The sequence below is a fragment of the Pteropus medius genome, unplaced genomic scaffold (genome assembly GCF_902729225.1).
Source record: "Pteropus medius unplaced genomic scaffold, Ma_sr-lr_union100, whole genome shotgun sequence".
NCBI lineage: Eukaryota > Metazoa > Chordata > Mammalia > Chiroptera > Pteropodidae > Pteropus > Pteropus medius.
This window is the reverse complement of record NW_024342467.1, coordinates 7,681,322-7,704,391: the sequence shown is the minus strand read 5'-3', so window position 1 is coordinate 7,704,391 and position 23,070 is coordinate 7,681,322. Positions and strand designations below refer to the sequence as shown.

The window sequence follows — 23,070 nt, the reverse complement described above, 5'->3', positions numbered from 1 at the left end:
ACATCCTCTAAGTGAATGTCCACATGTCCAACTTCTTAGTGAAATTAAGAGGTCATTCGATGGGAGGGAACACTACCAATCCGGGGCTCCCACAAACATACAGTTGCCTGATATCCATCCTTAATACTTGTCTCCCAAATCAGTCATAGGATGTGTCCTTCTCCCTGTCAATCACTATCCCAACCAATTCTATAGCTGTTGAATAGCAGTGTATTGGCCACCTTATATGTTTCTAACCTGATAATCCAAAAACATCTCTCACAACTACACACCACACGCCTTTACTTTTTTGTTGTTCACTTGAATTTAAAAAGGAAAAGTTTGCTCTTTGGCTACATCCGCCAAAGGCCTTATAATTGTGTTTGTCTTTTCACTTTCATCAAGGACATGGCTCCAAAGTGGCATGTTACTTCTTCTATCTAAAGGTGTCATCTCTGAGTATCCGTACTAGCCACTGAAATAAAAATAACCGAAAATGAACTCACCCATTACCTCTCCAAATCTCTGCAGTTTCTGATTCTTCCTTTGGACTCTGAGGGGACCCATGTACAGATGCCCTGTGTGCCTTTAAACAAGGAAGGTAAAAAGGGGCTCCATGATCCCCTAAGCAGCATCGCCGCTGTGCATCCTTGCAATTCCCCAGCCTGAAGAAGTAGAGACACAAATGCGGCTTCAAGCTTAGCTGTTACCAGAGCTGCCTGCTATATGGGTGCCTGGGGGTATTAGGCAGCCTTGCTCTCAGCTTCTTTTCTAAAAGGTGTCCTGTGCATATCCTGGAGAGACAGAAGGGGTGCAATGTTCCTCTCTGTCATACTCTGCAAGACACACAGCAAACAGGCTGCTGAACCTCAGAGGAAGAAGCCCGATTGTTCTTGATTAGAACATTGTTCTAATGCTCCTCTGAGAAAATGCGATGCGTGGGGAAAAGGAGCTTTGAGGAGGAGGAGTGTGCTATTTGAATGACAACTATGCTCTGGGTTGCTATGATATGCGTTGTCTCACTCATAGTTACTACTATGAGATTCCCTTGTCAACAAAACGACAAATGAAAGGTGAGTTTTATTGAGTTTTAAATAATGAGTATCATTTGTGTCAGATTTTTAAATCTATATTTAGCTGCAAATTTCCATATGATTTAGTTTTTCCTTCTGTACCTTTTATATTTCAGAATTTTTTGCTGTGGTAGTAGAAATCTAGAAGAAAAATGTGTCATTTCCCCCCCCTTTTTGTGACACCGGGGATAACTCTCACCCTTGTAAATGTGGTGCTGAAGGGTGGGTTTTTCTGTTTCTCCATATTGTTTAACTCAATACCACCTGATAAAAAGCTTATAGAAATTAGCTTTGCCACACACCGCTGACCTGCGGAGTCATTTTTCAGCTTCATGAACAAGTCCAAAGGAGAGGAAATTATTTTTTATTAACCAGGTACTAAAAACTAAAGCCTTTTATAAGGGTTGCTTGCTTCTTTCCACTGAGACTAGTAGGCAAAGGAAAAGAAATTCAACTGCAATAACTTTGCCCATAGGCGGCTTTATTAAAATCTAGAAGGTGAAATTTTTTAATAGAATCAAATCATCATAAAATATGTTAGGTATTTATGGTAAATACAACTATTATTATACACCTTCCTCCTGTGACACCACCCTTGGGAGAAAAGGATTTTGTGTGTTTCAAAAAACGTGCTATTGTAAGGTGCATTTGAGCGCCTCTAGTTAAGGTCAAGTTGCTTTTTCCATTATAAACCCGTTTCCAGGGGTTCATTACTTTGTCATAAAAATCTGCTTGTGGCTGAAATATGGCATATATAGTCTTAGCTCAGAAGCACATTCTTTTAAAAAATGTATCAGAATTGGCTAACCTCAGCTTAGTCACACTTAAATGATAAAATTATGACTGAAATATATCTTAAAGGATCCAGTGGGCTAATACAGCTCAATCATTGAGTTGAGCGAAAGATCACACCCACCACCTTATGGGTTTCCACTTGTCACATCTAAGGATCTGTAAAGTCTACCACAGTGCTTTTAAGCAAGGAAGCTGGCAAACATTTTAAGTTGTTAAAACAAAACAAAAGGAAACAAACTCAACTCTAAGGCAGTGTTTTACTTTCTGAGGTTTAAAGTAAGAGCTTTCCAAGAACAAAATCTTATTTTGCTTTATCAAAGATCACATTGAAATACCTTCTTTTCTACAGGGAAAATAAGAAGACGTTCGTTAAACTATGAGGGAAATACTGAATCGATCAAAAAACGGATAGAGTTCCTTATTAAATAATGCTCATCTGTGATATGCCTTTTTAAAATAATGTTCTGAATAGTTTTTACTTGTTTTAAACTAGTTTTTTTTGAAGAAGGGCAGTATGTTGAGGCAATTGTGGAAAATGGTCATTGGTTGAAGCCACAAAGATTTCTTCTAGGATTAGGGTTTAGAAACAAATTATGCCACCCTGTAATACCAATTTACTTTGAAATAAACTTGGAATTAAGATTTTGTGTTGTAACTTTGTACGATCACTTAATCTCAGTGAGTTTCAGATTCTTCACTTACAAAATGATGGAGTTGGATTCATGATTACTAGAATCCCTTCCAGTTCTCTCATCTTAGGCTGAAATATATACACAATAGTTGGTTTGGAGGCCTGCTATTTTGTGACATCGTTAAAATTACACCACAGGAAGCTTCCTCTCTGTCCCTTCTGATTGATCTACTAGTACAAATCGAGTCAATAATAATTAGACACATGAATATTTTTGCCTGTTGATCTCTGATGAAAACCTCACTACAACTAACTTTTTGTTACCAATTAATGGAGGGGGAATGTCACAGAAAATGTATTTCTATGGAACAGAATGCTTAAATATCACTTATATTTTAATTTTTCTATATATTACATGCAATTTTAGAAGCATATTGTACTTCTGAATGGTGTCTGGCTTAGGTTCACAGTAACAGAAATCAGCATTCTCAAAGGCATCCCTTAACACAGGGAGGAAGGGAACCTAGAAGTTTTCTTAGGAGGTGGTCATGTTTAACTTCTCCTAAAACAATAAAGAAAGTGAATGATCTATCTGCCAAAACTTCACTGGGCACAGCGGGGTGGGGATGAAGGTAATCTCCCTGTTGATCGCACTTGATGAAGAGCTTTATGATTTCAGACTTCTACTTCCAGATCCTGTGACATGATCTCCTTTCTGTAATAAACAAACATCTGCTTGCCTCTCTGTGTATTCTGAGTTGAAAATACACTAGTATTTTCACCAACAAATTTCTTAATTTGCTTAGTGCTAATGTGTCTATATTATCTTCTTTTCTTGAGAAACAAAACTATAGGAACACTAACATACACTGACCACTCCTTTCTGCCCCTAAACCTTTTCACACACCTTCACCCATTCAAACCTATAATGCTTCTAATCTAATTCCATTCGTGTCCATTATCTCCCTTAATCACCTACTTTCCTATGCATCTCAAATCTATTTCCCAAAGATAGGAAGCAAAAATTCCTTTTTCCAGCACAGCATTAACTTCTCTCCATAGAAAGGGGGTTGGAGGGTGGACAATGAGGGAGGAAAGGCATTAATCATAAGTCAAAAGGAGAAAAAAATTAACCAAAGGAATTTGTTTTAAGACAAGAGGATAACCATCAGCCCAAGTTATTTCTATCGCCAAAACAAGCAAAAATGAATCAGGAGAGCTTGTATTTCCACGAACATGCTAACTCAAGCAAATTTCCAGTATTTAGCAGTCTTTAATTGACTAAACATAACTATCACCACTAATCAGACACCTGGAATTTTTTAAAACTTGGTCTCCATAAACGAGAAACTTAGGGGCATCATCTCTTAATAGTGCCAATCAGGCTGTAAAAATTTATACTTTGACCTCTATCCTCTAAAATAATTTACAAGGATAAACTGAATTCAAAATAAAAGGCAAGAAAAGCCTTAAGAGGTAAATAAAGTTACAAAGGAGAATGTACGTCAAGGGAAGGGGATGGGAATATCAACTCCTCTTTGTTTCTAAGCCGTTGGAGAGATTAATAACCTATTTGTGCATCCTGTGTCTCATACAATGAGATGAGCCCATCAATACTTCTCCTCCTTCCTTCTATAACAGCATCCTGCTAATAAAACTGAAAGCAACAAATGAACAAACAGGACAAACAAAAACTCATAGACACAGACAACAGTCCTATGGTTACCAGAGGAAAAGCGGGGTTGAGGGGAGGTTGACAAGAGTACAGGGGGTCAAATATACGGTGACAGAAGGAGATTTGACTTTGGGTGATGAACGCACAATGCAAAATACATATGACGTATTATTGAATTGTATACTTAAAATCTATATAATCTTATTAACCAAAGTCACCTAACTGAATTTAAAACTATATATATTTTAAAAAGAATCAGATTCAGAACCATTGCTATAAAGTATAACATTCTGACAATATTTTGAAATAATATTTTATGGCACTACCGAAAGATGACACTGAGCAATAACTCTAAAGATTTCAGCCTTTGCTACCTCTCAGCATTTCACAAATGCACCACTCCCAATACGCCCAACTTTCCCAGCCTCCATCTTAATTTGTTAAAATCAGTGGGACACCTACAGAATTTTAGTAATAAAATAAGAAGGTCCCCAAGTCTAAGTATCTCTTTAACAAACAAGATATGATTGTAAAAGATAGCCCCTTCCTAAATATTTAAGGCCTCTTGTAGAAATGTTAAGTGGAGATTATTTAAAGACTTAAGTACACAGAAACCTGACACACTCATTTTTAATGGGGAGGTAGACTGTTGTTTATTTAGCTTTTGAAATCTATCCTAAATTTGGCTTTATGGAACCAAAAAAAGTCTAGCTTTAAATTAACAGACTGCTTTCCACTGTCCAAGGGATAATTTGAACTTCACTGAGACATGTCTATGAATGGAAATAAAAATAACTCGCATTAAACGCTAAGTACCTCCCTACATGCATTTCACTCCACAAGGTCCATTGTTTCATGCAATGCTTTTAAGCAGCCTGTAGAAAACTTTTACTGAAACAATTTCCCATAATCAAGAAAAGGCCAAAACGATGTCACTTAAAATATATATACTTCCTAAGCTTTCAGCATCTAGGGTATTAAAAAGCAGCTCTGTCAGGGTAGCCAGGATGGGAACTGCGAGGCTCCTATCAGACTCTAAAATTCGGTGGCTTTAATTTTAGCTCTCTCCTCCTGCATTTTAAACAAAAATCTACTACAAATGAAGCGTTCCGCTCCCCATGCCCGCCTTGCCTCATCCATTAAAATTTAAAAACTTAATTTTAAAGTTAGAAAGATTTCAAATATCCAGAAAAATAACAAAAATAATGTGAGAAGAATGCCTGATTTAAAACGGGCCAGTATTTTCTCATATTTGCTTCAAATCTCTTTTATCCGCCCCTTTCTTTACCATCCGGGTCTAATCTATCTTGTGGAAATGTCCCTGGTAAATAACCTCTCCTCCAAAACTCTTTTAAGTGTAATTTTGATCGGTTTTATGTTTTAGCTCTTATCCAGGCCAGGTCTTACAAACTTTCCTATTTTACTTTACTCTGCACCTTGGCCTGGCTTACTTACTGCTTGCTGATCCTCGGGTTTTCCCTTTCATCTTGAGTCAATTTGTTTTTCTTTTTATAAAATTCTTTTTATCTAAGTTTTATAAAGTATTGGCATACAGTTTTTCATATTTTCTTATGATTTTAATATCCCTGTCAAAGCATTGTTATGCCCATTCTGATTTCTAATAACGTTTATGTGTACTTCCACACTTATTGTTTTCTATAAATCTTGGAAGAATTTTGGCGATTTTATTATTGTTTTCTGTTGATCGTATCCACACTTACATTCGGTATCTCCCATCTTTCATGCCTTTTGAGCCTTCTGGTGGACTATTTACTCTGATTGTCGCAGTCCAGCATATAAACAGAGTCAGCAGAAATATATTCTATTATTTTCCTTAGCTTTCCTCTGATTTTTTTTTTTAATCCTAAATTGTATCCTATTGAGCCCTTCCTATGTGAGAAGTGAAATTCTATGTTTTCTAACAAAATAAAAAGCATAAAATGTAGACCTTAAACTTTCAAACCTTTGCTGATAACAAGGCAGAATAGAAAAGATGTCAATAGTGAAATGGTGTAGATGTGTAGTACACAGAGGTCGAGCCCTAATAGTTCTAGGAAAAGTTACATTACTTGGACTACAGTGACCAGGGGTAATGACAATGTGAAAAAGGATTTAAGCTAATAATCTAATAATTTTAATAATAACAACAGTCCTTATTTACTTGACACCTATGTGTGTCAGCAACTGAGATTAGCACTGCCTACACAGAACATATATCGTGTGTGTGTGTGTGTGTGTGTGAGAGAGAGAGAGAGAGAGAGAGCATGTGTTTGTCTGAATGTATAGCAGAGCATTCAAAGTAAATTGTGGGTCATCATAATAACCCCTGTTTGCCAGGGACTCTGAAGCCAAGGCAGACTGAGCAACTCACTTCGGTGACACTACTTATAAATTGTACTGGGGTGAGAATGCAAATCTAAAAATTGTTTTCGCTTCACTATATCTTGCTCATCTCATTCAAGAAGGTGTTAGCTAAGGTATGAGCACAAGAAATCCATTGCATTTATGGGAAAAGATATAAGTAAAGATATAAGTACAGGAAAGTAAAAGGTATGTGGAGGAGTTAATGACTAATAATGAGAGGCAACATTTATTAAGGGCGGACTTCAGACCAGGCTGCGCTCTTAGCACTAAACCTGTACGAATTCATCTGATCCTGAAAACACTGTCATTAGGGTAAAGGTACTATTGCTCTCATTTGAAAAATAAAAAACTGAGAAACAAAAAGGTTAAGTAACTTGCCCAAGGTGAGTGAGGGAACTTCTATTTACACCCAGACATCTTACTCTGGAGTTTCACTGCTAAAACAGCAACAGAGACGAAAAAGTCGAGAAACTTTTGAGAAACTTAGTGCCACCAGGTCTACTTCACTCTTTCCAAGAGTGTCTTCAGGGAAAGACCTTTGGCTTGGAGTATCAACAGTGATGTGTGAATAAAAGAGTCCGATGGTCAATAAGTGACAGGTGTGCAGAGTTAAATCCAGAAAAACAGGTCATCGTGTGGCGGGACTTCTCAAAACCTTTAAAATGTACCACTATGCAATTTTAGATTACTAAGAAAAGAATACGGTGCACAGTGTTTCCTAATCTTTTTTGACCAAGAAATAGTTATTGTTTTGCAGAGCAGCAGATGACAGCGTCTCCTAAGTAACCGAATTCTCCATGGTCATGCAAGTGAACTCGAAGCTAGAACTGAAGATCTCTGGCCGCTGGGCCAGGCCTTGTCTAGGCACGAATAGTGAAAGATATCAAAATACATCCTATGGAAAGTTACCGCAGTTTAAGTTTTTATGAGCAGGAGAAAGCAGGGTACAGAATATAATAAAGTGAAGAGACATTAGCAGCCACTGCAGAGCTACTGAAGGAATTCAGACATGGCATGCAAAGTGGGCTAGTCTAGGAGGTAACAGAAAGAAAAAGCAGGAAATCAACGACTCAAGAATAGAAGTAAACCTTCAGGGTTGCTGTGTATCAATAGTTCCTGTGAGACAGAGATTGCTGACCTACTAGGATCTTAGCTATAATTCTTCAGAAGCCTAAGGGCTGGCTCCAAAATCTACTCTCCAGTTTTTATCTGCTTATTTCAGGAAGTAGTCAGCTGCTAAGAGCCAGGAGAACATCATCTCATCATCATCTAAGAATTACAGTTACATGTAGCTTTCCCAACAAAAGCCAAGAAAATAAGTTAAAGCTATGAACAAATTTTTGATTGTCATGCTTATCTCATCCTTCACTGCCTCCCTTTCTCAATCACTTGTGTGTGTGTGTGTGTATTATTATTATTGTTATTATTATTGTGTGTGGTCTTTCTTTCACCAGTGGCAAGCACAATTGATATCTAAAAATATCTTATTTTTTCAAAACAAAGACACCAATTGATATGTGTAGAGAATATGTTAGTCATGCTCACAAAGTGCCAAAATAAATAAAAAACTATATCCTGAGGAACTCACACTCTTTAAAGCATACAACCACATAGAACAACTTTTATTAACCCACCTTTTCCTTCGCTACATTCAAAATAATTAGAATAGTTAAACCTTTCAGAATACCACAGGTATTAATTATTAGTTCACAGTTCCTTTCTCACTTTTCAGTCTTTTCTCATCTAATCATTAAGTCCAATTGCCTCTCAGGTACTTGTTTTTTTTTCCTTATGCATATCCTTGACACATATAAATTCCTTCCCACTATCTTGTGGCAGAGACCACTAGCTAACTACTAAAAGCTTCTCTCCTCCTACCATACACATCCTGGCCTCCTTTCCATTATGTGAAATAACAACATTCTCTCCAATGGAACGTGAGCAGAAATGACGTAGGTCACTCCAGATGCAGCCTCTACAGAATGGCGATGAACGCTCTCCCATGTGCTTGCTGTCTTTCTTCCAGTATCCTGGCAATGCCGGAAGCCATGTGTAGAAGAGTTCAATCCCACCATCTGTATGAGTCCATGAAAGAAAGCCATTGTGCTTGTTTACATTTCTCATGTAAATGAGAAATAAAATTTTATTGTGATAATCCAATGACATGTTGTGGTCTTTCTGTTACCATGCCTATCCTAGCTTAACAGAGAAAATAATTAGCAAGTTGAAATGGAATGGGACCATACCATAGGCCTCAAACTTAAAAAATATCGGCTTAGTGATCAGCATCAGGTAGCAAGAAAACAAATATAACAACTGGAAAGCCGGTAATGCTGCCACCGAGAAACAGTCAGTAAAACTGAAGCCTACAATTACTCAGAAGGCAATCCAAGTGTCTAGTGAACTCGCAGCTCTAGGGGAAGAAGTTGCAAAAGACCATTGCATAGGTGTGTATTATTAGTTCCTTGCTGCTTATTGCACTGTATAAAGATAAGCTTCAGCAAAAATTAACTAGTTTAGAGATAGGAATAAAATGGAATAGAGTACAGAAATTTTGTACTTCATAGGACTGGAAAATCAGACTTTCTGTTTCCCAAACAGAAAAAAATAAATATAACTGTAAAAGGTTTCGAACAACAAAATCCTTTAAAAATTCCCAAGTAAACAAAAAGATGTAACTTTGTGACAAAAGAAACATTATAGCCACCCCTACCACTTTCCCCAGATTTTGGTTCAGATGCATTCGAGGTGGCTACCGCTGATGTGAAAGAGAAGCATAGACGATAGAGGAAAGAAAAGGAAAGAAAAAGAGCAGAGTTGAGAACCGTGTTTAGAAAAAACATCGAGCGTGGCCGTGGTACTGATTGAAAGCACTACATCAGAAGCCTACTAAATCTCTGAGAGAACTGTGAAAGAATCTAAGACCCTAGGGTAAAAGAACTAAGTTATCCGCTTAGAATTTCCTTAAGGTACTCTGAAGCTGGTCATCAAAAACTTTTCTTCCTTCCTCTTCTAGAAGCCGTACAAAAACAAGACTGTGCTAGTGGGGAGTGGGCTGCGAAAGCTACGTAGCCCCACAATGGGCACCTTCCTCATCACCCACTTCAGAAGTGTTCATGGAGCATCATGAACAAGGGAGAACTTTCCAGAGGACTGTGGCAGGGGCCACTGAGAACATAAATGAAATACTCTGGGAACAATTTGGGAGGTAGTATCATTTAATTATCTTAGCCACACATGGAAACACGACAGAGTGTTTTTGTTCAAAATATTTATATTACTTTGCAAACAATTTAAGTGGTATAAATTTTTCTTTCCTGGACAAGATGAATCCTCACATTTCCCATGTAAACTTGAAAATATCACTACTAGAATTTAAAACTAAAATTTCAGGAACCTTTTCAAGGTACAGGAAATTACTGAGTTACTGTAATCTAATGTGAATAGAAAGCTTTTATACATTCCCCATCCCCATCCGCCCCCCACGACCCCACCTCCCCCACACACACACGGGTTAAGTTTTTGCCTTGTAATCTAATTCGAAACATACGAAAAATGTTAAAGTGTTTTTCAAATAATGAGTTAATATAAATTTGTTGTTTTACTAGGATAGACAATCCAAAACAAAGCATATAACACATAATACTATTGGAATTAATATCAAAATTTCAAGGAGATGTATTGTTCAATAGATTACCTCCAGACCAACTACTATTATTATTTTATCACTTATTTTGGCCACTAATAGGAGCAATTTTCAAAAATTCAAACTGCCTTCCTTATTTCTAAAACTCTAAAGATAAGCAATGTCCCTACACCACTAGCTGGGGTAGGAGTACTATTTCAGTTGGAATTCCTCTCCGTTCAGCCTACCTCCATCCTCATTTTCTATGAGTAGTCAAAATAGCAGAGTATCACTTTTGGAGTGACATGGCATTTCAGAAAAAGCCCACACGACAACTGTTTAAAATATTCTTTGCAAGGTTCTGACTGAGAAATATAACACAGGCAATTTAGAGAAGGCTTTAATTGTACTCAGATTCTGTAATAGCAGAAGAGAATGAGATGCGGGAATTCAATAAAATGGACAGGATTATGAATGCAGCATTTAATCGATCACCTTCTATATGCAAGTTTTCTCACTGGGCAATATAAACATGAGCAGAGCAAGAATAGTTATGAACAGGAAAGAAGTGACAACTTAAGTTTTCCCTTGACTCATCCAATGCCGAAATGTCGAAAAGGTTAAGGTCATAAAAAGGGAGATTTTAAAGCAAAGACAGAGACGGGCACTCTTTTGAGCAGTAGATACACTCTTTCTCTTTAGGTCTTCTTTCATTCTCAGAAGCTAAAGGTTACCACTCCTTATCTATCAGCAGGAACAGACAGATCTGAGACTAACAATCTCCATAAAAGGCCAGATGCAAGAGGGGTCCACGGACATAAACTAACTGATGACCGCTGTATTGGGAGAAGCGAGGACAACGGTGCAAGAGCTAAATGAAGAGGACTCTGGAGAGATGTCTCTGCCAAAAGTAGAAAATGGATTTGGCCAAATGGTGTATCCCAAAAGACTAGGACTAAATTCCTAGAGTAGAAATCAGTAAAAGAGCAGAAAAGACTAAAGAAGGCAGTCTAGAATCCTCTTCACCCTAGGGACTGAGTAAGAGTGGGAACAGATTGCTTGAAACTGAAGAGACAGAGCACTCTCCTTTCTAGCTGTGGCTTTATTATAATAGGTCACTCTGTGTGTATGGTTCACTCTCAAGGCCTTTCTGGCCTTAAAAAGGTATAAATGACATGCACAGGGCCAAAGACTTGTCTTTGAGAGGCCATTTCAAGATAATGATTACAAAATGAGATTTCTAATGCAAAGGGTTCAATGAAAATAAGACCCCATTTAAAGATATAAAACTGGAGTCAATGGAAAATAGAAACCAAACAAGGTAAGGAACGAAGAATCATCTGAGGGAATGAAAGAGAGAAAGAAGTGGGAGAACTGCAGATACACGATGTAGGTGCCCAGGGTGCATACAGGGACGCTGCCACAGGCTTAGCTGGGCTGGCAAGAGAACTTAAAAAGAGTCCTACCACTCTACAGCCATGTCACCCTGAGCAAGCCCAATCCCGTCTGATCTCCGAAGCCAAACAGGGTTGGGCCTGGTTAGTACTTAGATGGGAGACCACCTAGGAAGATCAGGTACTGTAGGCATTAAATAAATAAATAAAGGATTGTAAGCTGACAAGGTCCATGCAATCTGTGAGGTCAACCAAGGGTTGCCTTGCCTAAAAATAAACAAATAAATACATACGATTAAAAAAAGAGAGAGAGTCCTGCCCAAGGTGTGTGGTATCAGAGGTGCAAACAAATTATTTGTGGGAGTCCAGAGTCGGGGATGAGGAGACGTTCTATCGATGAGTTAAGTCAGGTAGGACCTCGCCAGAGAGAGAGACATGGAGGAAGAAGATACACCAGGAAATCAAAATCATAATGGCCAAAAGAAATAGAAAATGAATAAGTATCCTCAGCAGAATATTGAATGGCAGAATTTCGCTGGGAGAAAGGGTACATTAAATAATAAAAGTGGCTTGAAAGGAGGCTTGGGCTTTTTTTGACAAGTGGTAAGAAAGCTACTAGAACTTGCAGAAAGAGGAAGAGCTTAGTGAAAGGCCCCGTACTAGGGGAGTCTTTCCTCCAGCTGTTCGAGAATGTCAGTAATGGCTACAGTGTTATAAACTGTACTTAGAAATTAAAGAATCAGAAGTTTCAGTGCAGGTTGGGAGGCAGTAAAACAGAGGGGTCACAATCATACTGCTTAGAAAAATTTTCTAAAGCTAACTTGGAAGAAAATTGCCATCAGCAAATAGTTCTAAAAGAATAATATCCTAAATGTAACTATGGTCCTTATTTTAGTCAATTTGAAATTGATTATATCTAGTTAGATGTTTTTAAATAATTCTCCCTTGTGAACAGAAGAAACAGAGAAGAGACCCCAAACTCAGGCCAGAGAATATAACATATCGTGACATACACAAAATATATTTTCCAAATACATGCAAATTTACTTTAGTAGACTAAAATACCCCAGACCCAAACTGTAAGCTGGCTACATTCACTAGCATACTAAAATAAACGTATTTATTTCTTACAGTTTATTATCCAAAGAAAAAATGATGGAATTTGAGAAGCACACATGCCAAGAGAAGAAAGATTTATGAACACACACCTCTCTAGTATAATTAACAGTCTCAAAATACTTCTGCACTTGAGAGTGCTTATTTCTTACCTGGAGCTATAATGCATATATTTGATTCCATCACTTTGCATCAAGGTGCTTATAATACTTAGAATTAAAGGCTCCAGAATGTCTGTAATAAGTCAATAATCCTTTTTTCCCCCCCAATATTAACACTCTTGGCAACCACAAGAACTTAAATATAAGATTTACAAAGTAGTGGGCCAGAAAAAAAAAAAAAGGATTGAAAGATTATCTTCAAGCATAGACTCACATCTGCAAATGGAAAATAAGAACCAGAAGAGTTCACTTTTTACCCACAATCTCTAAGAGCCCACCATCATCTATAGGAGACATGCAATTACCTTATCATCCCCTTCAGGGACTGAATGGGCAGAATTGGGGACAGGCACAGAGAATGGGATAAAATAAGCCCCCTTCTGCTGTTGAAAGTTCAGGCCTGAATTTAAACATAACTACCCCCCCCCCCTTTCTTTCTCTCCAATTCTGACATCAAGCGGGACAGAGGTCCAGAACTGATGCTGAGTAACAGCCTATGGGATCACACAGGCCTCCACTTCAGATCACAACTCCACTTCCTGCCCAAGTTCTCTTAGGGCATTTATTTAATCTCACTGAACCTCATGGTGCTGATGTTTAAAAGTGGAACATTATTACATACTTTAAGAGGTTATTAAGAGAATTCAGAATAATGTACACAAAAAATATTGAATAGATTTTTAAAAATATTAGTTTCCTGTTTCCCTTCATAAATCAGATACACACTCCTTTTCAGAATAAAATATTTATTGTGGAAAATTAAAATAAATTATCCATAATCTCCCTACCTTAACTGCATAGCTAAAAAAATTTTTACATCTTGCAATCTAACCTCTTTAGTATATATGTGTGTATGTATATATATTTTTTCAAATACTTTACAACATATTGTAAAACATACCCATTATATAAATAGCACTCTTAAGATTTAAAGAAATGAAAAGTTTTGGAGTAACTTCATTTATCTATCCTTTCTTTTATTGATTTCTTCCTTTACTTTCATGCTAAAAAGACCTACTTTACTTTGATGTTAGATAAGTATCTATATTATCTTCAAGCTCTTTCCAGCTTTCTTTTTTTACATTCATCCTTTGATCCATCTGGAATTTATTTTAGTATATAATGTAAAGGATACTCTATTTTTTCCAAAGAGTCAGCCAGTTTTTCCAGAATCACTTCTGAAATAATCCTTTTCTTTACTAATTTAAATGCCACTTTTATCACAAACCTGAACAGAGTGCCTAAATATTTTAATCCAACATTGAGTGGTAAATTAGGAGGATGTAAAATACATATAAAATAGTACCAATATCGATGGCCTAATAGTGCCTGTCTGGAGTATCCTGAGACCATGTCCAAGACCAGGGAAGGGTACTCAGGTCATTTAACAATAAATATCTTCCATGGTGTGGAAGATGAGAGAAGGTGGAAACTGCTCCACAAATGTGCCACCCCGGCACTAGTTAATATGTTTCTACATTTTCTATCTCGGTTTCATTGCAGCTTTATGATATATTTTACTATCTTATAGCTCAGGGACTCTTTTACTTCTCTTCTTAATCAAATTATTTATGGCTATTCTTTAATGTTTATTATTCTAGATGAGTCTTATATTCTTTTTTCAAGTATCTTAAAGAATTTTGTTAGAATCACGGTAGCAGCAAACATAAAAAATTAAAGATAAATGGCACCTTTACAACAGAGTCTTTCCAGCCAGAAACATAACTTATATTGCTCCATTTATTTAGTCATGCATGCTTTCAATTAAAATATATGTGTGTGTGTGTGTATTCATACACATATACATATATATTCATACCTAATTTTTTTCACTATATGTCCAGTATTTTCTTGCTAAATTTGTTTCTATATATTTTATATTATTTGCTGCTTTGTGAATGGAGATATGTGTCCACTACATGTTCTACATGATTGTTTTAAAACTATTTTATATGTATTTTATATCCTCCTAACTTACCACACTCCCTTATGTTATTTCTAATAATTCTGCTGACACATTTTGACTTTTTTAGGTAGCCAATTACATCATACCTGATATCATTAGATCTCTATCTGAAATCTTGTTCACTTGTTTTCTTCTTCATTGCCTCCTTCACTTACCTACTCTATATGATACACTTGATGGGAGCAGGGCCTTTCCTATCCTGTGTACAGCTGGATCTGCAGTGTCTAGAATAGTGCTTATCACTGTTCAATAACCATTTGGTGAACAACTCTGTGGCTTGAAATAAAATAATTTTCCAAAAACAACAGCAATGTCTTCTTAATATTTCCAAGAGTTATATCTCAATATTTTGGTTCCTGGCTTAGATTCTCAAGAATACCAAGATGGGGCTGACGATTTTTTCTTGTTCTTTACTAAGAGTGTCAATGGTATTTCTCTACTATGATTAATGCTTAAATATTAGATTAGGAATAACTGGTTACTCCTTAGAAAACATCTTTCTATAATTAATTTGTTTCTTGTTTGTTTGTTTTTTAATTAATACAGAATATACATATACACCATTTTAGAGACTTCCTAAAAGAAGATTACATGTAGGTTTTCTCCTTTAGTCTACCAAGGTGATTTACTGTTTCAGTGAAAATAATAATTTTAGAGGTGGGCGCTGTTTCAGACCATCTTCAGATGCTAATATTGACACTACTCAGAAAAACATCATTCACACAGGAGTTCACATTTCACCTCTCATATCCACAAGTTTATATAAAGCTTGTATAAAACCAAGTTTATATGTAATGCCTTTTAATGAAAAGGCATTTAATTTTTCATGTATTATCTAAGAATCCATATATCTAAGGCAACAAACATGAAACAAGCAACCAAAAAACATGTGAAACATTAAAGTATTTTCCAATATTAAACATACTGCCAAATCCTGAAATTAGACCCATAATATCAACATGTATTTTTCCTAAAATATACTCTTCAACTGATGTCTACTCTATTAAATGTGCCGCTAATCAATATTTCATTTTGAAAATTATTTCCTTCATATTTTCCTTAGCATAATTTATCTAAACTTTAGTATTGAGTGAATAGTTTATTTTTACTCTTTCTTACTTAATAACAAAGCATAGGTCTGGAATTTGCCTATTAATTTTAGTTCTGTCCGATCCCATACATTTTGACACATGATCTCATCATTGCCACTATTTTCTTCACTGTCAGTAATTGCAGTTTTGATTTCTTTTTTGATCCCAAAGTTTAGAAAAGTGGTTTTTGTTTTGTCTCCAGTAGTGTTTTATGTAAAATTTCATTATTTATTAATTTCTATTTTATTATTGCTTTGTATTAAGATAATGTAAACTGTGCTCTTTCTAGTTTGAAATATTTGTTCAATCACATTAATTACATCCTCCAAACTTTTTCATAAACCATTTGTCAAAGACCCAGAATAATTGTATTTCCAACACAATCAATCTTCTTTTTCAAAATTTTACTTTATAAATACCAGGAGACAACTTTCTAGAACTCCAAAGAGCTGGAAGTAAAGATTTTGGAGGCGGGGAGTGGGTATAGCACGTTTACTAGTCTTTCCTCCCAGAGGAGGATGTAACTGCAAATAATGAACTTGTTTAAAGAACCAAAAAAGGTCCTATAAGAAAAGTCTATAGACAATTTGGGTAAGTTCTTCTGGAATGGTGAAGGAAGGCCATGTGTAAACAGATTCCAACACAGCAACAATTCAGCTGTCCCTTCTACTCTGTGAGGACCACATCCATGCCAGGAGAGTCAGGGCAACAGCATTTGGGACAGAGGAAAAGCCAGAGTGATTTGCTGCATCCTTCCTCTGTTCAGCTAACTCTTTTCTGTTTAATCATGAAACTTTGGCAAATTTTATGACAAACTTATGATAATATTTGCTCTCTTCCTTGCTAATCTGAATTACCAAAGTGCCAATATAATTTAATTAATGCAATTTAATTTGCCACTCTTTTCTTTGTGTGTTTAGCATATAAAATGCTACAATGTATTTTCACTGTGGATAGTTCTTTAAATTATATTAAATAACTCTATTTAATTTTTTTATTTATATTCTATGAGTTGTTATATCAGTCTCCCTATTTGCATTTAGCTGATCTATTTTAACCCATTCTTTGATGTTAAACTTATTGTATCATTTTGTTTTAGACCTTTTAGAAACAGGTATTTTTAAGCCTAATCGGACAAAACCTCTTTGTTTTTTAAAGCAGGAATTTGATGCATTTGTATTAACTGACATAATTAAATGTCTCATTTTACTTAAGGATCAAAGACTTTATTTTAGGAACTCATTGGTTTTAGAGCAAGACTAAAATGAGTTACTTCGCTCAATCTACTCCAGGTGGAAAAAAGTATGCAGGATACCATTCCCATTTTTTGGTGACTTTCTTGGATAAAAGTTGTTGCAAGACACAAATCCAAGGGTGTTCTAGGTAGCTCAAACCAATCCATGAGGAATTCTGGGAGTCTAGATGGAATAGAGATCCCTTAGATCTATTTAAAAGCCACAGGTAAGAGTCGAGAAGCAGAGACACCGTAATTATTTACCAAGAATGTGTGCTGTGAGCCTCAGAGAAATGACTATACAATAAAAAAGATAACAATTTTACCAGTAAAATAGAAAAAAATCGATATTAAAAAAAAAATTCAGGAACCTTGTGACAGATTCTGAACCTAAGACAGAAAAGGGTTGCATACTTACAGTTAATTTAAAATTTAAAAACTGATTGTGAAGTTATATTTTAGTCTATGAGTTCAACAAAACATAATAGATGGGCTACCCAGTTCCTTACCTAACTCAATTCAATTTCTGATATAGAACTAAGGCCACTTAGAGCTAGAATAGTGCAATATTTTCAAGGATCCATAAAACTAGTATTGATTTCCCTAAGAAGATGGTCACAAAATAAACAGGTTCCCTGTTGCAAGACAAAACAGTTGTTTCTCTAGTATTAAAAAATTGGGGGCCTATTGGCTACATTGGCAAACTTAATTGTTTGCTCTACTGAAAGAAATACTAGAACTATATGGCAACCACTAAAGTAAGATGATATAGTTATAATTTCAATCTATGGTTATCTGTTATTCAGAGAATCAAATTTTTGAGTGGTGATTTTCAAAAGTATTACTAAAGAGAGAAGTTATTTATGAGTTATAAAGTTATAAATTTCAATAACTACACCTCAACTAAAACCATAAATCCCTATGTGTAGTAAGAATAATGATTTTTAGATATAAATAGGTCAAAAAATAACTTTGCTTTTATTTCAGTATTTAAATAAAACTGATGTGCCCATAGATCAAATAACCAATTACAGCTTTCAACAAAATTGAATTAAGAGGTTTTCCATATTTAGTTCTTGTAAAAACAATACAGATGTCATTTAATAAAAACAAGCTCCTTTTGCTATCTGCTTTATCACTTGAATTCTTCAAACATATTGAAGCAAAGGCATTTTGTTTTGTTTTTGTATGAGCTCTGCTTTTATAAAATTCATATGTTTACTCTAAAATAGAGGCTATCCATAGACATAAACATATTTGTATGCATATAAAAACATGTGCATAAATAAATATATCCATGTTAGATATAGATAGATATAAAATTCACTCTATTCTGGTTAATATCCACAGGAAAAAATTAGATTACTAAAATTTGATAACCTGTGGTTAGTCCCCTTCTCCCTCTGATTATTTTTAATGTGAATTTAATCCATTCCTAGATATTTTTATCTGGCATTATGATAAAAACTCTACTATAATATGATCAACAATGAAGTGAAATAAAATATATTTTCTAAATATATATAAAAATACATAGTTTTATAAATATATATAAACAAATATAAATATATATATACTATAAATATATATGCATATATATGTCTATGTTACATATTCGTTCTCAGAATTTTAGCTCTGGCATTTGTTTATACTTAAAAAAACATTTATATTTGCTTTAACATTTCACCTAGTTGGAACTCCTTTGACTTGTCACCTGCTAGTTACTTTTAATAATCTCTTTTTTCTTTTTCTAAATCTGAACTAAATCATCTAGTCATATTTGCTAGTCCCTGGGTGCTACTGATATAGGTTCACTAGACAAAGAGTAGCACCTAATTTAGCTATTGTGTCACTCTGTTTTTTCAAGTCTGTAGATTTACCAGTTTTGTTCCACCTACTGAGGAATCTGATACCTCCTTTAGGGGTTCTGGAATGAAAGTCAAGTATTTCTCAATGTGTGAAATCAAACCACCTCCATGTTCTCTTGTCTAGTTAATGGACCAAGTTTCCTTTAAATCTGGAGAACAAAACGAAAAATAATAAAAAAGAAAATCTTTATCTTTATGTGAATAACTATGGATTTTTAAATGTGTGAATGTAATGACAAGCTTAACAATGAATCGTTATTACATTATTAGCATCCTTGGAGGATGGAAAGCACAAAAGATTGACCAGAATATCTACTCGATATACATCCTTAGCCTGCCTGATTTACTAAAAGAATAAAATACTCCTAAACGCTGGAGGCTGATATTTAAAGTTCAAATCATACTAAATGCCTTTGCCACATTCACACTGATGAGAAGATTTAAACTTACATTGAAATGATCTTTACCATACCTAAGCTTCAACTAAAACAAGTCTCATGCATATATGTGGACATTGAGTATATTTTCCATTCTTAAATAAAAAAATAGAAATTTTCCAAAGTAAATAAGGAATTAATATACAGTAATTAATAAATATTATCGATTAGTAAAACACCTACAGCACTTTGTAGGTAAAACTAATGCCGTTTTAAAGGAAATCTCCAGAATACCAAGATACCAATTTTTTAAAAGAAAAAGCATTTTTGATGAATTAAAGTGACCATACAGTAGAATTTCTAGGCTAAAAAATGAGTAAAGTGTTGGCCCATAATAAGTTTCCAGGGTATTAATCGAATCCTAGCCTCAGCACTTGATAGGTCTTTCTTAATTTAAGCAAAGGTAAGGGAACATTACATCAGCATTACAGTTAATGGCCAGAAGCTAGTGTCGATATGGTGCCAAAATTATTTGGGATTTCCAGGATTCCACAGCAATAGAAATATACAGTAATTCATGCAATAATTTAACAGCAAAAATAAAAATTGTATCAATTTAGGGTGCCAGAGTGTGCAATATATCAATGATGAATCAAAGCATTCTGCAGATGCAGCATGAGGGAAGTATGCACCCATTCTGTGAATCAAAATTATGTCATAAGAGCAAGTTTAGTATTTTTTATAATATTTATGTTTCAGATACAGAATTATTAGAAATGTTTACATATCAAATCATATTTAGAAGAAAAACTATAATTCTACTTTTAGAGTGAATTTATTTTGATAATATTTGTAATTGAGCAGACTCTCTCTTCCTTCAATGTCTTTTCATCCAAGCAAGATCAATGTCATGCTCTAATTGTTGCCTTCCATGGTGAACTCTCATGTCTCTAATTCCCTCCAGGGCCTTACTTAGACCACCACTTCCTTAGACTCATTCCCAATCCCTGCTTGTTCTTTACACATAGCAGCTCTAGCCCAGAAGAGTCACAAAGATCTCTTGGTCTTTTTTAAAAAACCACTCACCTAACTAAACAATAATCAAGAATGTCAATAATCAACTCATTTAATGATCTTGCCTGTTCTGCATAAAATATTATCTGTACTACACAGAAATTTGCATAATATACTACTTTTATTTTTATTTTTCATGGACATTTTATTTCATCTTTGGAAAAAAACACATAATTAGCATTAAAAGATAGATACTATATCTTTTCTATATAAAAAGGAATAGATAAAAATGTTCTTAAGTGATATGACTATGGTTGTGTAGCTGTCCGGGGCCAAGTAGGATCCAGGGGATTTTTACCTCAGGGTTCCAGGGGCAGGGCTTCCACCAGCCCAGGACAGTACAAACACAGTTACACACCAGGGTTTGAAGCTGATTAAAAAGAGGGCAAGCTGGATCTTAGCATCTATATACCCCTCAGCCAGATGCCAAGGTGCAGGGTCTCATCTGCACTACCTGCACAGTGGCCCTGCTAAGGGTAAAGGGAAGGAACAACTTATTAAAAGCCTGCTTATATACTAAGCCCATTCATTACATAACTACTTTACTCTCACAAACAACCTTACGAAAGAGGAGTTTTCATACTAATTTTCATAGGAGAGGAAAATAAACCTCTATGAGGTTAAATGATCCTGTTCAAAGCTACACAGCTAGTATATAGTAGAAAAATCAAACTCAAAATCACGTAACCCTGACTGTCTAACTTGATGCCCATCCTCCTTTCTTAAAATGCTGTTGCCTCCTACTATATATGCTACAGGGGAAGGAAATATATAGAGATTTAGAGTATAATAGATATATATGTGTGTGTGTGTGTGTGTGTGTGTAGTGAGAGAGAATAGTTTAGTGAATAAATATTCAAATTAAAAGAAACATATTACAGAGAACTAGTCATATTTTAATTCTGCTTTTGATTTTAATATTCTAAAAATTTTTGCAGCACCAATAAATTATAATAAATTAATATCTGCCAGTATTTTTAGAAGTCCTCAGGTAAAATCATAATTATAGAGTATTTTTCGTATTTCTAAAAATATCAAGTATCGACCAAAAAAAATTCAAAGGGTCACAAGTATAAGTCTACTATTTCTTTTTTAAAATTTAACATCTTTAATGCCAGAAAAAATACATTATAACTTTTTTCCAGAACAAATAAAATTTCAAGGCAAAGCTGAAAAATGTCTATGATTAGTAAAGAAAGGTTACCTCGAGAGTTCAGATTTTGGTATGTTCCCTTCAAAGCTCCTTCAGTTTCACTTGTATTTCGAGGGAAGTAGCATTGCAAATGAGACACTTAAACACCTTGTTTCTTGGCATGGAATCTCCAACCTACTATGAAATCCCATTAAAGTAGAAAAAATGTCTTCAATATTCAAATTTTAAAAAGTTCATAAGGATTTCTGAATTACTTGGAGACAAACTCAACAGAAGAGTTGTTAATATTGTTAAGACCCTCCAAAGATATATATTTAAGTATCGTGATAACCCCTTGAGGTAAGCATTGTTATTATTTCCATTTTAGAGATGAGTAAACTGACACACAGAGAGACACACTTAAACAATCCTTTGTCCTTTTACATTTGCTAGAAAAAATATACTCTAGGTCCTCATTAAAGTTTTTCTGAAACAAGATGGACTCTGCATAAATAACTTTAAATAAACAAACATACCCACCTTTTATTATTACACTACAAAAGTAATATGCTTGCTAGAGCTCAGCTAGAAGTATAAAAATTGTAGATAAAAAGCTCGTCTTTTGGCCCCAGTTCATTTATGTTTTAAAATTAAAATTAAACAATAACTATGCAGATATGAAATTTCTAGTTTATTAAAATCCATTGCTTTGGATAGAGAAATCATTTATTGCTTCATAACCATACTGCCTGTACAAAATGCCTTATCATTCTTATAATCTATAATACCTAGTCACTATCATAGCATCGCCAACATGATCACCTAAGTCATCCAACACAACCAAGTCTGCCAGAGCTGTTTAGCTGGCCAAGAGAGCTTCTTCTACTAGCCCCGGTAGATCATGGATTAGACTAGGTCTGATCTGAGTCCTGGTCTCATGTTTAAAATTTTACGAAAAATAATTATTGCTCTGTCTCTCTTACCCTTGTATAAAAATGTTTTCAACCCTTGGAGGGGGAAAGGGTGCCTCTACTAATTGAGTCAAAACCTCTAAAGAATCAAACATTTTATTTATCTGAAGTGATCTTGAGCTAGGAGAAATCTAAACCTGTAAAACAGATCACTCTTGCCCCTTAAGCTCTCTGTTGCAGGTTCAGCCATTGCTCTGTCATGCTTGTCCTTGTTCTCAGGATTGAAAAGCCGTCTTAAAACCAGCAAGGCAAGCTACCACTCTACATGGCCCACTGGTTTCCATGTAATTCACTCTACCTGAATGGTCTGATAGTCCCACAGTTGCCACCATTGCTTTCAACCACTCTAACCCAGTGGTTTTCAAATCTGCCTGCATATTGGAATCACCAGGGAACTTTCAGAAATACTAATGCTTGGGCCTCGCTAAAAACCAAGGTAGAATTCGTTAGGTGTGAGTTACCTCATGGGGCTGACTGAGCTCACTCAGATTCCATGAATGCCTCATTTGTAGTGGGAAAATAACTGATTCAAGATCATCAGTGT

General features: G+C 35.3%; 1 protein-coding gene and 1 pseudogene across 21 annotated transcripts in view; one reads left to right on the top strand and one right to left on the bottom strand.

Moving 5' to 3' along the window:
• The window catches only part of HDAC9 (histone deacetylase 9), an 829,181-nt gene that overhangs the window by 550,948 nt on the left and 255,163 nt on the right, over positions 1–23,070 (bottom strand). The gene's annotated exons all lie outside the window — the stretch shown is intronic.
• Positions 11,611–11,729, top strand: LOC120602614 (uncharacterized; annotated as a pseudogene).